Source organism: Thalassophryne amazonica, chromosome 7 (genome assembly GCF_902500255.1).
Source record: "Thalassophryne amazonica chromosome 7, fThaAma1.1, whole genome shotgun sequence".
NCBI classification, from domain to species: domain Eukaryota; kingdom Metazoa; phylum Chordata; class Actinopteri; order Batrachoidiformes; family Batrachoididae; genus Thalassophryne; species Thalassophryne amazonica.
The window spans coordinates 62500741-62514458 of NC_047109.1; the positions used below are offsets into that span (position 1 = coordinate 62500741).

A 13718-nucleotide genomic window follows, 5' to 3' on the forward strand; every position below is an offset into this window, starting at 1 on the left:
CAGACTAGACTCAACTTGCTATCTACTCTCACTACAGATCACAATGTCATCTGCAAACATCATAGTCCATGGGGACTCCTGTCTGATCTCATCCGTCAACCTGTCCATCACCACTGCAAACAAGAAAGGACTCAGAGCTGATCCTTGGTGTAATCCCACCTCCACCTTGAATGAGTCTGTCATTCCGACTGCGCATCTCACCGCTGTCACACTATTCTTGTACATGTCCTGCACTACCCTAAAATACTTCTCTGCCACTCCAGACTTCCTCATACAATACCACAACTCTTCTCTTGGCACCCTATCATAAGCTTTTTCTAAGTCCACAAACACACAATGTAACTCTTTCTGTCCTTCTCTGTACTTTTCCAACAGTATTCTCAGAGCAAACATTGCATCTGTAGTGCTCTTTCTCGGCATGAAACCATATTGCTGCTCACAGATCTTCACCTGTTTTCTAAGACTAGCTTCTACTACTCTTTCCCATAACTTCATGCTGTGGCTGATCAGCTTTATGCCTCTGTAGTTACTGCAGCTCTGCACATCACCCTTGTTCTTGAAAATAGGAACCAGCACACTTCGTCTCCACTCCTCAGGCATGCTCTCACTTTCCAAGATTTTATTAAACAATCTGGTTAGAAACTCTACTGCCATCTCTCCTAGACATTTCCATGCCTCCACTGGAATGTCATCTGGACCGACTGCCTTTCCACTCTTCATCCTCTTCATTTGCTTGCTTGCCTCTACTGGTGGTTGGCTCTCACTGCGGTATTGTATCACTTCCTGTTCCGGAGCACAGCGGTGTTTTTCTGTATCTGTTAGCTGTTTAATCTGCGCAGTTAGATTGATCTAGTTATCTAGATTACGATTTGTTTCCCAGTGTAATCTTTACGTGCCTTAACTAAAGCACTCCTTCTGCTGAATCACCTCTAAATTATTTACACATTATTCACTTTGCGTGTTTTTAGGAATCCGCTAGCTTAGCGTAGCTACTAGCTCTTAGCCGATTTAGCATGGCGGCTTCTCCTGTCTCTCCCGCACTTTTCTGCTCTGGGTGTGAAATGTTTAGTTATTCCTCGGCCTCCTTTAGCAGTAATGGTACTTGTAATAAGTGTAGCTTATTCGTAGATTTGGAGGCCAGGCTGGGCGAATTGGAGACTCGGCTCCGCACCGTGGAAAATTCTACAGCTAGCCAGGCCCCTGTAGTCGGTGCGGACCAAGGTAGCTTAGCCGCCGTTAGTTCCCCCCTGGCAGATCCCGAGCAGCCGGGAAAGCAGGCTGACTGGGTGACTGTGAGGAGGAAGCGTAGCCCTAAACAGAAGCCCCGTGTACACCGCCAACCCGTTCACATTTCTAACCGTTTTTCCCCACTCGACGACACACCCGCCGAGGATCAAACTCTGGTTATTGGCGACTCTGTTTTGAGAAATGTGAAGTTAGCGACACCAGCAACCATAGTCAATTGTCTTCCGGGGGCCAGAGCAGGCGACATTGAAGGAAATTTGAAACTGCTGGTTAAGGCTAAGCGTAAATTTGGTAAGATTGTAATTCACGTCGGCAGTAATGACACCCGGTTACGCCAATCGGAGGTCACTAAAATTAACATTAAATCGGTGTGTAACTTTGCAAAAACAATGTCGGACTCTGTAGTTTTCTCTGGGCCCCTCCCCAATCAGACCGGGAGTGACATGTTTAGCCGCATGTTCTCCTTGAATTGCTGGCTGTCTGAGTGGTGTCCAAAAAATGAGGTGGGCTTCATAGATAATTGGCAAAGCTTCTGGGGAAAACCTGGTCTTGTTAGGAGAGACGGCATCCATCCCACTTTGGATGGAGCAGCTCTCATTTCTAGAAATCTGGCTAATTTTCTTAAATCCTCCAAACCGTGACTATCCAGGGTTGGGACCAGGAAGCAGAGTTGTAGTCTTACACACCTCTCTGCAGCTTCACTCCCCCTGCCATCCCCTCATTACCCCATCCCCGTAGAGACGGTGCCTGCTCCCAGACTACCAATAACCAGCAAAAATCTATTTAAGCATAAAAATTCAAAAGAAAAAATAATATAGCACCTTCAACTGCACCACAGACTAAAACAGTTAAATGTGGTCTATTAAACATTAGGTCTCTCTCTTCTAAGTTCCTGTTGGTAAATGATATAATAATTGATCAACATATTGATTTATTCTGCCTAACAGAAACCTGGTTACAGCAGGATGAATATGTTAGTTTAAATGAGTCAACACCCCCGAGTCACACTAACTGTCAGAATGCTCGTAGCACGGGCCGGGGCGGTGGATTAGCAGCAATCTTCCATTCCAGCTTATTAATTAATCAAAAACCCAGACAGAGCTTTAATTCATTTGAAAGCTTGTCTCTTAGTCTTGTCCATCCAAATTGGAAGTCCCAAAAACCAGTTTTATTTGTTATTATCTATCGTCCACCTGGTCGTTACTGTGAGTTTCTCTGTGAATTTTCAGACCTTTTGTCTGACTTAGTGCTTAGCTCAGATAAGATAATTATAGTGGGCGATTTTAACATCCACACAGATGCTGAGAATGACAGCCTCAACACTGCATTTAATCTATTATTAGACTCTATTGGCTTTGCTCAAAAAGTAATGAGTCCACCCACCACTTTAATCATATCTTAGATCTTGTTCTGACTTATGGTATGGAAATAGAAGACTTAACAGTATTCCCTGAAAACTCCCTTCTGTCTGATCATTTTTTAATAACATTTACATTTACTCTGATGGACTACCCAGCAGTAGGGAATAAGTTTCATTACACTAGAAGTCTTTCAGAAAGCGCTGTAACTAGGTTTAAGGATATGATTCCTTCTTTATGTTCTCTAATGCCATATAACAACACAGTGCAGAATAGCTACCTAAACTCTGTAAGGGAGATAGAGTATCTCGTCAATAGTTTTACATCCTCATTGAAGACAGCTTTGGATGCTGTAGCTCCTCTGAAAAAGAGAGCTTTAAATCAGAAGTGTCTGACTCCATGGTATAACTCTCAAACTCGTAGCTTAAAGCAGATAACCCGTAAGTTGGAGAGGAAATGGCGTCTCACTAATTTAGAAGATCTTCACTTAGCCTGGAAAAAGAGTCTGTTGCTCTATAAAAAAGCCCTCCGTAAAGCTAGGACATCTTTCTACTCATCACTAATTGAAGAAAATAAGAACAACCCCAGGTTTCTTTTCAGCACTGTAGCCAGGCTGACAAAGAGTCAGAGCTCTATTGAGCTGAGTATTCCATTAACTTTAACTAGTAATGAGTTCATGACTTTCTTTGCTAACAAAATTTTAACTATTAGAGAAAAAATTACTCATAACCATCCCAAAGACGTATCGTTATCTTTGGCTGCTTTCAGTGATGCCGGTATTTGGTTAGACTCTTTCTCTCCGATTGTTCTGTCTGAGTTATTTTCATTAGTTACTTCATCCAAACCATCAACATGTTTATTAGACCCCATTCCTACCAGGCTGCTCAAGGAAGCCCTACCATTATTTAATGCTTCGATCTTAAATATGATCAATCTATCTTTGTTAGTTGGCTATGTACCACAGGCTTTTAAGGTGGCAGTAATTAAACCATTACTTAAAAAGCCATCACTTGACCCAGCTATCTTAGCTAATTATAGGCCAATCTCCAACCTTCCTTTTCTCTCAAAAATTCTTGAAAGGGTAGTTGTAAAACAGCTAACTGATCATCTGCAGAGGAATGGTCTATTTGAAGAGGTTCAGTCAGGTTTTAGAATTCATCATAGTACAGAAACAGCATTAGTGAAGGTTACAAATGATCTTCTTATGGCCTCGGACAGTGGACTCATCTCTGTGCTTGTTCTGTTAGACCTCAGTGCTGCTTTTGATACTGTTGACCATAAAATTTTATTACAGAGATTAGAGCATGCCATAGGTATTAAAGGCACTGCGCTGCGGTGGTTTGAATCATATTTGTCTAATAGATTACAATTTGTTCATGTAAATGGGGAATCTTCTTCACAGACTAAAGTTAATTATGGAGTTCCACAAGGTTCTGTGCTAGGACCAATTTTATTCACTTTATATATGCTTCCCTTAGGCAGTATTATTAGACGGTATTGCTTAAATTTTCATTGTTACGCAGATGATACCCAGCTTTATCTATCCATGAAGCCAGACGACACACACCAATTAGCTAAACTGCAGGATTGTCTTACAGACATAAAGACATGGATGACCTCTAATTTCCTGCTTTTAAACTCAGATAAAACTGAAGTTATTGTACTTGGCCCCACAAATCTTAGAAACATGGTGTCTAACCAGATCCTTACTCTGGATGGCATTACCCTGACCTCTAGTAATACTGTGAGAAATCTTGGAGTCATTTTTGATCAGGATATGTCATTCAAAGCGCATATTAAACAAATATGTAGGACTGCTTTTTTGCATTTACGCAATATCTCTAAAATCAGAAAGGTCTTGTCTCAGAGTGATGCTGAAAAACTAATTCATGCATTTATTTCCTCTAGGCTGGACTATTGTAATTCATTATTATCAGGTTGTCCTAAAAGTTCCCTAAAAAGCCTTCAGTTAATTCAAAATGCTGCAGCTAGAGTGCTGACGGGGACTAGAAGGAGAGAGCATATCTCACCCATATTGGCCTCTCTTCATTGGCTTCCTGTTAATTCTAGAATAGAATTTAAAATTCTTCTTCTTACTTATAAGGTTTTGAATAATCAGGTCCCATCTTATCTTAGGGACCTCGTAGTACCATATCACCCCAATAGAGCGCTTCGCTCTCAGACTGCAGGCTTACTTGTAGTTCCTAGGGTTTGTAAGAGTAGAATGGGAGGCAGAGCCTTCAGCTTTCAGGCTCCTCTCCTGTGGAACCAGCTCCCAATTCAGATCAGGGAGACAGACACCCTCTCTACTTTTAAGATTAGGCTTAAAACTTTCCTTTTTGCTAAAGCTTATAGTTAGGGCTGGATCAGGTGACCCTGAACCATCCCTTAGTTATGCTGCTATAGACGTAGACTGCTGGGGGGTTCCCATGATGCACTGTTTCTTTCTCTTTTTGCTCTGTATGCACCACTCTGCATTTAATCATTAGTGATCGATCTCTGCTCCCCTCCACAGCATGTCTTTTTCCTGGTTCTCTCCCTCAGCCCCAACCAGTCCCAGCAGAAGACTGCCCCTCCCTGAGCCTGGTTCTGCTGGAGGTTTCTTCCTGTTAAAAGGGAGTTTTTCCTTCCCACTGTAGCCAAGTGCTTGCTCACAGGGGGGTCGTTTTGACCGTTGGGGTTTTACATCATTATTGTATGGCCTTGCCTTACAATATAAAGCACCTTGGGGCAACTGTTTGTTGTGATTTGGCGCTATATAAAAAAAAAATTGATTGATTGATTGATTGATAGCAGCCCTCACTTCTTCCTTGCTAATCTCTTGTACTTCCTGATTTACTCTCACCACATCATCCAGCCTTTTCTCTCACTCATTTTCTTTATTCATCAACTATGCAAAATATTCCCTCCACCTTCTCAGCACACACTCCTCACTTGTCAGCACATTACCATGTGCATCTTTTACCACCCTAACCTGCTGCACATCCTTTCCAGCTCTGTCCCTTTGTCTGGCCAATCGGTACAAGTCATTTTCTCCTTCCTTACTATTCAACTTCTTGTACAGCTCGCAATATGCCTTTTCCTTTGATTTGCCACTTCTCTTTTCGCCTTACGCCGCATCTCCTTGTACTCCTGTCTACTTTCTTCATCTCTCCGACTATCCCAAAACTTTTTCGCCAACCTCTTTCTCCTTATGCTTTCCTGGACCTCTTCATTCCACCACCAAGTCTTCTTGTCTTCCTTCCACTGTCCAGATGTCATACCCAGTACTGTCCTAGCTGTCTCCCTCACCACATCTGCAGTACTTTTCCAGTTGTCCAAAATTGCTTCCCCTCCAACCAGTGCTTCTCTCACCTGCTCGCTAAATTTCACACAACAGTCTTCCTCCTTCAGCTTCCACCATCTGATCCTTTGTTGAGCTCTCACTCTCTTCTTCTTCTTCTTTACCTCTAAAGTCATCCTACAAACAACCATCCTGTGCTGTCTAGTGACACTCTCTCCTGCTACCACCTTACAGTCTCTGATTTCTTTTAGCTTGCATCTCCTATAAAGAATGTAGTCCACCTGTGTGCACCTTTCTCCACTCTTATATGTTACCCTGTGCTCCTCCCTTTTCTTAAAGTAGGTATTCACCACAGCCATTTCCATCCTTTTTGCAAAATCAACTACCATCTGTCCTTCCCCATTCCTATCTTTGATACCATATCTACCCATTACTTCCTCATCACCTCTGTTCCCTTCACCAACATGCCCATTGACATCTGCTCCTATCACCACTCTTTCATGCTTGGGCACACTTTCCACCACCTCATCTAACACACTCCAGAAATCTTTTTTCTCCTTCATCTCACAACCAACCTGTGGGGCATATGCACTGATGATATTCATCATCACCCCTTCAATTTCCAACTTCACACTCATCACCCTGTCAGACACTCGCTTAACCTCCAACACACTGTTAACATACTCTTCCTTTAAAATGACCCTAACACCATTTCTCTTCCTGTCCACACCATGGTACAACAACTTGTACCCACCGCCGATGCTCCTGCTCTTACTTCCCTTCCACTTGGTCTCTTGCACACACAATATGTTTACCTTTCTCCTCTCCATCATATCAGCCAGCTCTCTCCCTTTACCAGTCATACTACCAACATTCAAAGTCCCCACTCTCATTTCCACCCTTCTAGTTTTCTTCTTCTCCCGCTGTTCGTGGCAACGTTTTCCTCCTCTTCTTCGTCGTCTTCATCCAGCAGTAGCCCAATTTCCACCGGCACCCTGTTGGGCAATAGCACCGGTGGCGGACGTTGTTAACCCGGGCCGCGACCGATCCGGTATGGGAATTCGATTCTGAGTCTGCATAGTTCGGTTGGCTTGTTTTACGCCGGATGCCCTTCCTGACGCAACCCTCCTCATTTATCCGGGCTTTGGACCGGCACTCAGAATGTACTGGCTGCACACCCCATGTGGCTGAGTTCAGACTGTAAAATAACACTGTGAAATAACCATATGCAAGAATATGTCCACAAATAATGTGCAATAATAATCTGTCTATAAATCATGTGCAGTAACAACTTGTTTACTAATTCCAGCACTAGTGTCACCTTATCACATCTAAACTCCACTACACATATTGTAAATAAGATGCTCCTATTTTTAATTCCAATCATGTTTATATATGCATATATACTTATATCTATGTATATATATATTATTTCTACCTCATTTTCTTATTTTATTGTATTGTTACAAGTATTATTATTATTGCTTATCTTTGCACACGCTGTTTGATGCACATTTTCTTCTACTCGCACTCATCTTGTGTGTTTATTAAGAGCTGACGTAACGTGAATTTCTCCACTGAGAGATTAATAAAGTCTTATCTTATCTTATCTTATATGGAAAGGAAACACTCTACATCTGAAAATCAGCATGATGGCACTGAGAATGTAGCATGACAGGGCAGTGCCATTATTCCGTTACTTAGGGAAAGTCCTGGAATGGTACTGCATTGTCAATCTGCATGAATAGTGCAGCAGATATCTGAACAATCCTCCAAATGGTGTTAGAAGCACAAACACCAGCAGAAATACTCCTTAGACATTACTCTTTTGAATAAACTGATTGGCCACTTGAATTTTCACTAGGCAGCCAGGTAGGGGTCAATTGAAGAATTACACAGGGGTCAAAATTACAAGATGCTCCATTCATATTGAAAACTATACCACATTATTTGTCTGGTCATAAATATTCCAAAAAAGGTATAGTTTGGACTATCTATGACTGAATGTTCTGGAGTTATGGTGTAAAAACAGCAAGAATGGTGACAAAGGTCAATTTCAGTTTGTACAGGGGTCAAAAGTTAAAGCTTCTCCAATTTGAGTAAAAGTGATGCAAATTATTGGTTGAATTAATAGGATTAATAAATTGAATAATTTTGACTGTGCTGAATGTTTAGTCTGCAAAGTAAAGGACAAACAATGTCAACGTCCATTGGATTCTATGACATGTGACATATATTACCCCATAACAAGTTAACTAAGCTGACACATGGTGCAAACTATTCCTTTTTAAAACCCTATGCCGAATTTGGTGCTTCTATCACCATTTGCAGGATTCCTCTGTAAATGTCCTGTTATCTGCTGCACTGGAAGAAGGTATTTCTCAAAACCTGAGTGATTGTTCATGAAGTTGACAAGTGGAGGAAGCCACTCTGAAAGAGTTATAGACTTCTGTGGCTGTGACTGTAGAAAGTGTGCAAATCGCAACTTTTGTCGGTCGCACCCGTTTCATGGTGAAAGAACACTGAGAAGAATTGTCATACAAAAAAAATACATCAAATCTCAGCTCACATTGCCCAAAATAGGAGATTCAACAGTCCTTGCCTGTATGTATCAGAACCCAAAATTTCAGAGAAAATTAGTTAAGGGACATTATTGTGGATGCACTCACTGGCTGACTCCATTAATCCTGTGCTTGCCCTGCTAATCGCAATGAAAAATTGACTGTGTTAAATGTGGCTTTAGTATCCGATCATTAATAGATTTCCAGAAAAGGGCTGTATCAGACTGTTAAGAGACTTCCACAGATGACTGTCTTTTGTATTATGTCTCCTCTGGGAAACCGCCTCATGCTCTGAGCGCCAATAAGACAAATGGAACATCCTTCATAATGGCACAGGTGATCAATTTCCAGGATACTCAAGAGAAAAGGAGCATATGAGAAATCAGATAAGAAAGCTGAGATGTAATTTGGTAGTGACCATGGAAGGAGACAGTCACACTACATTCTGTGCTTTGCAGGATTTTCCACTTCTTACTTTTCTCTGGTCATAGAGCAATGTGTAGGATTTAGGGGTGTTTCTTATCAGAATCAGAATACAACATTCTTAACCTTCCCTGCATTAATGTATAATTATCTGCAATCAATGTACTTCATATGCACATGGGAGTGGGCCCTCTCATGGAGGCCACCATGTTGCACCACCGTGCAATACTGCTGCCCAAAACGAACAAATTTACTCTACCTTTTACATTTTGCATCATGGCCGGAAGACTAAAAGAAAAAGAAGATGAATCCGTGGTTGCTCTCCTCGTACACTGTCACCGTCTATTGTTGCTATTGCAGCCAAACAAGTTTGAAAATCCTACTTTTTGTGAAATAGAGGATGATCTACGAGGTTTGTCCATAAAGTATTGTACCTTTTTATTTTTTTTTTAAACTATATGGATTTGATTCATATGTTTTCACGTCAGACAAGCTTGAACCCTTGTGTGCATGCGTGAGTTTTTCCACGCCTGTCGGTGACGTCATTTGCCTGTGAGCACGCCTTGTGGAAGGAGTGGTCCCGCCCCGTCGTCGGATTTTCATTGTCTGGAAATGGCGGAATGATTTGGGGTTTTATTCCATCAGAATTTTTTCAGAAGCTGTTAGAGACTGGCACCTGGAAACTATTCGAAAAATTTATCTGGCTTTCGGTGAAAATTTTACGGGCTTCACAGAGAATAAGGTCTGTTAGTACAGCTTTAAGGACCCCTTTAAGGACGCTCAGCGCGCCGCGCTCTGAGCTGCGACGACACGGCACAAGCCACCGGACCATTTCTGAGCTGATGGCTCTGTGGATACAAGACCGTCGTGTGCTCTTTCTCTGGTTATCACAAGAGCTGGACATCAGCCATTTTCCAGCAGATTTCACTTTTAACAAGAGATTTTGTCATGGAAAGCTGCGCGGAGGCTTCGCGCGTCACGACCGATTCCCTTTGGAAGCGAGACAAAGGAACACCTCCGTTTCGGCGTGTCAGAGGACAGGTTTGGACATGTCTATCTCGGCTTTCAATGCTTACCAGTCCAGTAAGTATCAGTGAAATTGTGGAGAGCTGGACATGTCCAAACTTGTCCTCTGACACGCCGAAACGGAGGTGTTCCTTTGTCTCGCTTCTAAAGCGAATCTCCAGTCTCTAACAGCTTCTGAAAAATTCTGATGGAAAAAAACCCCCAAATCATTCCGCCATTTCCAGACAATGAAAATCCGATGACGGGGCGGGACCACTCCTTCCACAAGGCGTGCTCACAGGCAAATGACATCACCGACAGGCATGGAAAAACTCACGCATGCGCACAATGGTTCAAGCTTGTCTGACGTCAAAACATATGAATCAAATCCATATAGTTTAAAAAATAAATAAAAGGTATGATACTTTATGGACAGACCTCGTATATTGGACTTCAGAAGGTCCGGGCCCACTCTGCAGCCAGTCTCCATTGAGGGGGTCGATGTGGAGGTGGTCCAGACTTACAAATATCTGGGGACACTTATGGACGATAGGTTGGATTGGTCAGCCAATACTGACACCCTCTACAGGAAGGGACAGAGCAGACTGTACTTCCTGAGGAGGTTAGGGTCCTTCAGGATCTGCCATAAACTCCTTCGAATGTTCTACCAGTCTGTGGTAGCCAGTGTCCTCTTCTCTGTGGTGGTCTGCTGGGGGGGAGCAGCATGAAGAGGAGGGACGCCGGACGACTGGACAGGCTGGTGAGGAAAGCTGGTTTAGTGCTGGGAACAGAGCTGGAGACACTAACATCAGTGGCAGAGAGAAGGACCCTCTGTAAACTGCTGGTCATCATGGACAATGTTGAGCACCCTCTGCACAGCGCCATCATCAGGCAGAGGAACTTATTCAGCGGCAGACTGCTGTCCCAGTCCTGCCACATGGACAGATTCAGGAAGTCTTTTGTCCCTCAGGCCATCAGACTGTTCAACTCTTCCCATCTCAGTAAGAAATAATCCTGTGACACATCTGTTTGACCTTTTATTGCTTTCTTTTGCACTACCAACACTGTTTACACTGCTTACTTCTTTGCACAACCTACACTGTTCACATTGTGTACTGTTTACATCTGTGCTACCTCCTCACTACTGCACTACTACATTTACTCCTCCGTCATATTCTCTGAGACTGGATGCTGCACTTTATTTTATTTTCAGTTAGTAGCTTTTATTGATTAGTCCATTTTTCGTTTATTTACTTAACCCCATTTTGTGTGTCTGGTGCAATGTGTGTGTGTTGTCTAATGTGTACCCTTGATCGATCGATCAATCAATCAATCAATCAATCAATCAATCAATCAATCAATCAATCTATCTATCTATCTATCTATCTATCTATCTATCTATCTATCTATCTATCTATCTATCGCGTATCACACGTGAAGTTAAGGGAGCATTAACTCCACAGTGATACATCAAGGTTCGGTTTCATAAAGCAATATAATCTTTCAGTCTATTAAACTTAGTCGACTATAGTTAGTCATCCCAACATTATTCATCTAATCACTGTTTCATATCGACGGCTAAACTTGTAGATTGGCTGCCTTACATTAGTTGACAGTTTTCATGGGCATAACGGCCTTGTGCGTGTCGTTGCCAAGAGACAGCTCCAATGGGTGACAGTTTTGTTTACTTCTAGGTTGGTTGTTGTCATGAAGTATCCAGCCTTTGCTTCATTAACTGGCTTTATTAGCATTTATGGACCCATACAAACTGCTGCTGAGCACTTAGCCTAGCAGTTTCACTCTTCAATTTCTTCTTCTAAACTTCCATCAATCCTTTTTGTGCACACAACACTGCTCTGTGTAACAGCAACGCCCGGTGGCTAATGTGAGAACTGTCACAAACACATCAAGATTGTTGTCATCTGCTACAACGATGGCCAAAAATGGAGGAAGTTCTCCTTTTGAAGGAATACAAGTGACGTAGAAGTGCTCTTGTGTGTTTTATCAAATGATGGTACATGATAGCCACCATTTTTTGTGGTAGGACACTGTCAGAGTGTTCCATGATGCATATTACAAAATGGCTGAGGCAGTGTCCTTGTGTTTGGCACAACTATCTGATCCTTTTATAGCTGTCTAATTGATAAAACTATCTGATCCTTTTATAGCTGTCTCATTGATAAAACTATCTGATCTTTTGATAGCTGTCTAATAGGGAATAATGGGACACTCTGATTTATTGCGTGACACGCAGACATACAGTATAAGATTTTTACATATAGCCTTAACGCAACATGAGCAGACACCCGCTTATAACTGCCTACTTCACGTTTGCAGCCAATCACATAGCCGCTGATCCACAACAGGCTAAGGACCACCCACATGGGGCTGGCTGGAGGAATAAAAGTTAGCATAGAGAGGAAATCTATACTGTAAATGCTAACATACAAATTAAGTATGATAAGTTAACCAAACTCAGTTTTCATCAACCTGTTATGAACACTCATTTTAAATAAGTAAGGAGTACTTTGAGATTGGAAGACATTTTACTTGATGTATCCCATTTAAGCTATATTAGAAAAATGTATTTTTCGTACCCAGTGTTCTTCGAGGCGTTCTTTCAGACATGCAGAGATCTGCCTCATTTACTTTAATCATTCCCGCCTGCACACGTACATGGTGAGCCCATGTTTGGACTACCAGTGCTCTCTCCAACCTGTTTTTCACTCATTGTTGATAAACTGTCCGGAATTAGTTTGGTTTAGAAATCAAAACCATAAGTCAAAACTGCTTTGCTTTTAATGTCTTCTGCCACACATCTGTGCTGTTCCATGTTGAAAGTAAATGACTTTTCCTTACAGCAGTGGACAGGGTGCTCAAAGACAGAAGCTCTGACTTGTTGTTTGTGTTGGGTTTGTGAGCGCCTTTGTTTTTACTCAGAAGCTTTGGTGGTGCTTAAATGCAAAACTGGCTTGCAGTGATGGGCACACTTCCGATAATCCGATAACAGATAATTATCGAAGATAATGTTTTCATTATGGGATTATCTTTTTAGATAAATTTAAAAACCATCATCGGACTAATTATCTTCCGATGAATTACCGTCCGATAACGTACTAAACTAAGCTGAACAGTGAAAAACATTTTTAAAACTGTTAAAGCTGTTGAGACCTACCTGTTAAAAGTTTCCTAATAGACATGTTGTATGTTGTCTATCCTCTGCAATCAGAAACCACTCTATTGTCTGTAAGCAAAGGAAAACTGGTGACCAAAAAAAAAAAAAAGTCATTTCTGTTATGTGCAGACGCAGGTTGAGGAGCGGACCAACATCTGACCGAACCCAGCACTAAATAACCAGAAAGCGGTTCCACAAACAAAACGGTTTTATTTCCCCTCCAGTGCAATAATTAGTGTACAACATAAATATTTGGTTTGTCTGGCGGAGTGAAGGACGGTGCGCTCTCCAGCGCCCAAAAGGATCGAAGCCTCGGCGCTTCTGGACTCAGATTCACCGCCAAACACCCCCCCAGGTGGACACGACAAACTGACTCTGTGAAGGATGGAAAAAGGTGAGGTAAGTCAACAGAGCTACAGCAAGTATCCTTCAGAGGCACACACTATCAGCAACACATTCAGGTCTGAATTTAAGCTTTATGTAAATGAGCAGCTTCTCACAACAGGTGGAGGATCATCAGTCCGTAGTACACCACGGCAGTGAGAAGCAAACTGCACAATTCTCATCAATGTTCAAATATACTGCGTAACAGAATGCCAAATTACTATTAACGATCATTCAGACAATAATCACCTCTGATGTGTGCTGACAGCATGTGTCCCTCACCC

General features: G+C 42.1%; 1 protein-coding gene and 1 long non-coding RNA gene across 6 annotated transcripts in view; one reads left to right on the plus strand and one right to left on the minus strand.

Moving 5' to 3' along the window:
• LOC117514031 (thrombospondin type-1 domain-containing protein 7A) overlaps positions 1 to 13718 on the minus strand; it is a 602038-nt gene that overhangs the window by 152979 nt on the left and 435341 nt on the right. The window lies entirely within an intron of this gene.
• Positions 1454 to 11488, plus strand: LOC117514034. Its single transcript, XR_004561777.1, has 3 exons — positions 1454 to 1464; positions 1911 to 1914; positions 11407 to 11488. It is a non-coding gene; the product is annotated as an uncharacterized LOC117514034 (long non-coding RNA).